The sequence below is a fragment of the Lemur catta genome, chromosome 9 (genome assembly GCF_020740605.2).
Source record: "Lemur catta isolate mLemCat1 chromosome 9, mLemCat1.pri, whole genome shotgun sequence".
In the NCBI taxonomy this organism is placed as follows: domain Eukaryota; kingdom Metazoa; phylum Chordata; class Mammalia; order Primates; family Lemuridae; genus Lemur; species Lemur catta.
Window position 1 is genome coordinate 94,445,095 of NC_059136.1, and position 6,663 is coordinate 94,451,757.

Here is a 6,663-nt window from a genome sequence, read left to right on the forward strand (position 1 = left end):
GATGGAAGGAGAGATGGGCTGAGATCTTCTGGGAAAGTTCTTCCTCATTTTTCTGGGTGAACTCCTGGAAGGGACCCTTTCTCTCTCTGTCTGGACTTATCGTTCATGGATGTGAGCCCAGGAACTGTTGTGGGCGTGTCACCCCCATCCTGGGATGACGCCTACATCACAGGAGGCCGAGCAGTGATATTTACAGGGAAATAAAGATAAGGCCGCTAGATTAAGTCAACCCTCAACGCCATCCTACATCTGGACTTCCAGTTATATGAGCCCATTCATTTTTCTCTTGTTTAAACCTGTTTGGGAACTCTAGGTAGGGCAATTGGTAGTGCAAAAAAAAAAAAAAAAAAAGAGAGAGAGGAAAAAGAAAAAAAAAACAAAACTGTTGGGTTGAGTTCTTTTTCTTTCTTTACTTGCAATCCTCATGTCTCAACTAATGTGGATGTCAAATGATATAACACAGAATTGTTATATATTAGTTTTCTTTCTCTCTCACATTGGGAAGGTAGCATGATGCTGTGGTCATATGTCTGAGTTTCACGTTTCCAGGTGCTCGGATAGTCTCCTGGCTCTTCCTCCTCCATATCGCGTGACCTTGGGCAGAATTATTACCCTCTAAGCCCCAGTTCATCTCTATGAAAATCCAGGGTAATAAAAGTTCCTGTCTCACAGGTTTGCTGAGAGGATTAGTGAAGTCACCCATGTGAAGGGTTTAGCACTTTGTGTCTAATTGCATAACATGAAGCACAAGTGTAGGGCCTGGCTCATGAGAAGCACTTGGTACTCAGTAAATTTCAGCTGTTTTTATTCTTCTTGCTGGTGTGTGTGTGTGTGTGAGTGTGTGTGTGAGTGTGCAGGTTGAGCTGGACCTATTTTAAATAGTTCCTTCACCTTTATCTCGGTTAAGTTTTGTCATCTTTATTCACCCCATCATTCCCAGCTGCAATAATCTCTCTAGCTCTTACCATCCAATGTGCTGATATTTCTTTCCTTTTTGTATAATGTCTGTTTATTTATTTTAACAGCTTTGTTGAGATTTTGATATCTCCTCAAGCTTTGGTTCATCCACAGATCCATATGTGTGTTTCCTCTTGAGCTGAAGTGTTGGCGCAGCCCCTTGTCCTGCAAGTACCACTTTCCTGCGAGTGTTGTTTCCACCCTAGCTGACCTCAAGCCCCGTATCCTGCTTTCCATTGCTCAAGTCACCTGATTCCCACTTGCAGGTTGTACTCTTCCTAGTGTTCACGGGGGAAGAAAACCAACACTTATTAAGCACCTACTATATGTTAAACTCAGTGCTAGGTGGTCACCCTAAGTGTTCTATAAACACAGAAGGAACTTGAAGCTCAGAGAGGTTAAATAACTTGCTAGCAAAAGGCTGATCTCTCTGCAAAAATCTGTGACTTTCCCACCACTACCAATGCTACCTCTGATTCTAGCCGTGCTGTAGCCCTAGGAGAGCCATAGTGCTGGGGGGGCCCTGGCATCAGGCCGAGTGCAGAGAGCGCTGAGGCACACAAATCCCCTTGAGGGCAGAGGTGCTCCGGCCCCCAGCTGCTGCAGGCTCAGAGCTGGGCGAATCCCCCACCCCACCCTCTGTTGAGGGCTGCCACCTTACCCAAGGGTAGCCCCAGCGCCCAGGCATGCAGGTCACACCCAGTGACTTGGTCCATGGGGGGCAGAACAGAGACCTGGCTCCTGCCTCAACACAGATCTCTAAAGGGTGACCCCAGCTCCAGACCTGCCCATGCAACTGCACCCTAGTTCAACGTCTCCGCTGCCAGTCTGTTTCCTTCACTCCCGCAGGGCCTCTGCACGCTGGTCTGCATCTCAGATCCCAGTTGCACTGCTCGTTCAGCTCTGTGAGTGTGCCCCATGTCCAGCTTGGACCTGGGCTCCTCATGCCCTGGTTCTCATCGCAGGGTCCCCCACTCTGAGCCCTTCTTCATCCCTCACCTTCAACCCCAGGTGCCTGTGGATGGGCCATTCACCCACCTGCAGCAGCTGAGAATATGGCTCCCAGGCTCCAGATTTGGTGTGTGCTTCTCCCTGGTCTCTCAGTAATTTAACATTCTCCACCAAAGAATCGAGATGAGTGTGGTATATGCGTCTCCTCAGCAAGCCGATGCTGGTTTTAGCTGATCCACCTCCTCCTTCTTTAAGCAACCACAATCCGTCTGCTCGATCAACAGAGCTGTACTCATTAACTGCAAGGTTTCCTCCTACTGCACAGTTCACTCAGTGCTCAGTGTCTGCATTTTCTTTCTTTCTTTTTTTTTTTTTTGAGACAGAGTCTCGCTTTGTTGCCCTGGCTAGAGTGAGTGCCGTGGCGTCAGCCTAGCTCACAGCAACCTCAAACTCCTGGGCTCAAGCGATCCTTCTGCCCCAGCCTCCCGAGTAGCTGGGACTACAGGCATGTGCCACCATGCCTGGCTAATTTTTTTTTTCTATATATATATTTTAGTTGGCCAGATAATTTCTTTCTATTTTTAGTAGAGACGGGGTTTCGCTCTTGCTGGTCTCGAACTCCTGACCTCAAGCGATCCACCCACCTCGGCCTCCCAGAGTGCTAGGATTACAGGCGTGAGCCACCGTGCCCGGCCTGCATTTTCTTTCTTAATTGGTCTGGTGGTCTCAGAATCCACCTCTACCCCTGTTTGAAAATTAAGACATTTATCCAAGTTCCCCTGGGAAATTCGATCCCCAGACTGCTGTCCAAAATTCCCTGGATATTATTAAATTATAAATTCTAATTCATCTGGACCTGGAGACTTGAAAACACCAAAAACAATTAGAAATTGTCATGTTTGACAAACATATCTTAAGTATCAACTTCTTTGAGAAGGTTTATTGACACTTTCCTAGTTTTAAGACATTTTCCAATGAAGATGATGAAATCTAAATTAAAAGTGAGTAGTTCTTGTCATTCAATGTTGAGCTTTGTTAGTAAATGTTTTTAATTTGTCATTTAATGCTCTGTTATTATTTATTTAGCACCCACTTACTGCATAGGTACCTTCATGTGCTAAATTCTTTACAGACATGAATTAATTCTAATAATCTCATGAGGTAGAAGTTATTCTCTCTATTACAAAAGATATAAAATGATCACATTTCTATAGAGAAACAGAAATTTGGGCTCCCAGAGGTTAAGGAATTTGCCCGTGGTCATGTCCCTGGTCGGGGGCAGAGGGGAGACTCCAGCCCCAGTGCTCTCTGCTGCCCCCAAGTGGGCTGCCTGTCTGTTGCTCACACTGCTCATCGCGTGCCACCAGCACAGGCGTGGGTCTTCCCCTCTCCTCTTCTTGCTGTTTAAAAAGGCTCTGACATTGTCTGTGGTGGTTGATTTTATGTGCCAACTTGACTGAGCCACGGAATGCACAGATACTCGGTCAAACATTGTTCTGGGGGTGTCTGCGAGGCTCTTTCTGGACGAGATGAACATTCGGATGGGTAGACTGGGTAAAGCAGATGCCCAGTGTGGGTGGGCCCCGTTCAGCCCACCGGAGTCCTGCGCAGGGCACAGGTCGGGTAAGGGCGCCTTGCTCTCTCACACTGACTGCTTTCAGGCTGGGACGTTGGTTTCCCCCGCACTTGGGCTGGAACTTACACTATCGACTGTCCCGGCTCTCCGGCTTTCAGGCTGGGACTGGAGCTACAGCACACTGCAGATGGCAGCTCGTGGGACTTCTCAGCCTCCGCGATGGCAGGAGCCCATTCTTCATAATAAATCTCTGTCTCTTTCTCTCTCTCTGTCTCTGTTTCTATCTCTACTGCTGCTTCCATTTCGCTGGAGAACCCTGACTAACAACTTGGTCCTTGGCACCATCATCTCATTTGGTGCTTCAGCCTGGAATGCAGATCTAGAGTTTCATGTTGGGCCATTTTGGAACCTGTTCTTGGACGTTTGCCCTTTTCTTTCATCTTTCATAAACGTTCTATTAAACTTTGAGATTACTGGTGGGTGATTTGTGTGACTATGTAAGTTTTGATATATGCCCTTCCATTTATCTATACTTCATATTGATGTTGTAAGGACTTGTGTTTTGAATCTCTCATTTCTGTCAAACTATTTTCCCAGCTTTAGAGAAAAACAGGCACAATTATATGTCTGGAGGTTTAGATATGGAATTGTGCCTATCTTTATCTAAAGTCGAGAGTGTCTATGCTTGGAAATCCCTTGCTTAGTTTTCTGTTCAAGATCTCATCACTTTTCACCTTTCCAACAAGTTCTTCTTTCACGATTGAGCTATAATAATAATTTTTTAAATTCCTTTCTCTACTGACTGAGGAGCTAATTGATTTCAAGGCACATCAAGATTTCTAAATTTTCTATATTTTGTTTGTTTTGGCCAATCCAGATTCCCAGCAGTTTTCATATTCCACTGGTGCCTATGCATTGGTGGGAGGGGGATCGTTTTTTCTTTCTTTTCCTCTTTTATTTGAATCTTCCTGTGTTATCAAATCTCCTCTCTTTCAGACTCCATTCTGTTACTTCTAAGATTTTCTAAAAATACTGTGAAGTGCACCTTTTTCTTAAAAGAAAGAAAGATACATAGAGAAGGAAGGAAAAGGAAAGAAGGAAGGAAAGAAGGGAGAAAGATGGATTAGAAAATACACAGGGATAGTAAAAAATTAGGAGCAAATTTTGATGCCACGTTGCCCTCAGCTTGTCCAAATGACATATTTGTGTTCCACATCATATTAGTTTTCTTCAGGTTTTTAGTGCCTTAAGAGCAAGAAGTGTTTCTTTTAAGAAACTTTTTCCACTATTAGCATATCTCATATAGACTTTATTCCTCAAGCAATATTTCTGGTTGATGGCATTAAATGACAATGAAAGTAATGTGTCCTCATCCTCAATGATCTTTCTGAGAAAAACACAGTCCCCTTGACCTGCAGACTGAGAATTTGAGGGACATTCCTGATACTTGGTGCCCTACTACTGCATAACGGTTTACCAGGGTACTCTTTTTTTTTTTTAATTTTAAAATTCATTTTTAACTTGTATACAACACAATTCATTCTTCCTGGTGTACAGTGCTATGGGTTTTGAATGCATCAGCTGGTACCTATCACCACAGGCAAGATACAGAACTGCCGCATCACCACCCCTAAAATTCCTCAATGTGGCACTTTTGTGGTCAACCCTTCTCCAACTCCACCCCTGGTAACTATTATTCTGTTTTCCAACCATTAGATTACCTTTTCCAGAATGTCATATAATACAATATATAGCATTCTGAGTCTGGCTTCTTTCACTTACTGTATGTTTGAGATTATCCATGCTGTTAGATGTATCAATAGTTCATTCCTCTTCCTTGCATTGTATGGAGGTACCACCATTCCCTGGTAAAGGGACATTAGAGTTTTTCCAGTTTTTGGCTGCCGTGAATAAAACTGCCATGAATATTCGCATGTAAGTTTTAGGTGAACATAGGCTTTCATTTCACTTGGGTGAATTCCTGGGAGTGGGATTGCTGGGTGTATTAGTTCCCCAGGGTTGTCATAAAAAATTACCACAAACTGGACGGCTTCAGACAACAGAAGTTTATTTCACAGCTTTCTAGGCTGGAAGTCCAAAATCCAGGTGCCAGCAAGGCTGGATTGTTCTTCCCTCTTCTAGTTTCTGACAGTCGCCAGCTGCCTTGGCTTGTGGCCACATCATTCTAGTCTCTGCCACTATCCTCACGTCGCCTTTTCCTGTGCCTGTCTTCTCCGTGTGACCACATTCCAGGGGGCAGGTTCCACTTTTGACTCCAGGTGACAAAGAAGCATGTTTACTCTGAGTCCACACAGCTCCTCTCTGATGCTTATTGATGGGGTTGAGGGTGTCTGGGGAAGCCAAGGGTCACTGCAGGCAGCATAATATTTTCCTTACTATTATTTCTTGAATCCTGTTACTTCCTTCTGCATTCACTTTCTTACTTGTTTGCGTACACTGTGGTTGCAAATCACAGAAATCAATTCTGGTTAAGGTAAGCAGAAGACTTTTTGTAAGGATGTTGGATGGAAAGTTTGGAGTCCTGGACCTAGAAAAGGTGCAGTAACCAAGGGAGCATGGGAAGCCCAGCAACCTGCTTATGACACTGTTGCCCCGGCACCTGCTGTGTTACACGGTCCTCGGCTCCACTGCCCTTGTCGGGAATAATCTCTGCCTCATCGTCTTTTCTTTATTCCTCTAGATTTAAAGTCCTGTAGGGCAGTGTTACAGCTCTTCCAGAATTTGTCTAGCACGTTTTCCAGTCCTCACCGGAAGACACCCCACCCCCACCTCTGCCACCCCACACAAAGAAATCAAATAAAGTCCTAGGAGGGAACACTCGATTGGCTAAGTCAGGTCATGTGAGCATGCCTTAGCTGCAGGGGAGCTGGGAAAAAAATTATACCTGTTTGTTCATGTTAATTGCTCTACTGGGGGCATCCTATTCCCACCATGTGGTTTTCTCTGAAATAGGAAGTGTGTTTAACTTCTATGTAGCCAAAACAAAATGAAACAAAAATAACAAATGTCTGCTACACATTCTACATACTTCCTTTAGTAATTGTTTTCAGTCGGGCTGACTGAGTGTTATTTTTCTACTTCTAGCTCCATAGAGGCTGAATTTGTCTTCTTAATATTTTTAACCTCTATCACTGCCATGGTTTGGATTAAAGTGGAGG

General features: G+C 44.5%; 1 non-coding gene across 1 annotated transcript; it reads left to right on the forward strand.

The window, feature by feature from the left end:
• The first annotated feature begins 6,203 nt into the window (after positions 1 to 6,203).
• LOC123645351 lies at positions 6,204 to 6,267 on the forward strand. The gene has a single exon (XR_006737532.1). It is a non-coding gene; the product is annotated as a U7 small nuclear RNA (small nuclear RNA).
• Positions 6,268 to 6,663: the final 396 nt, after the last annotated feature.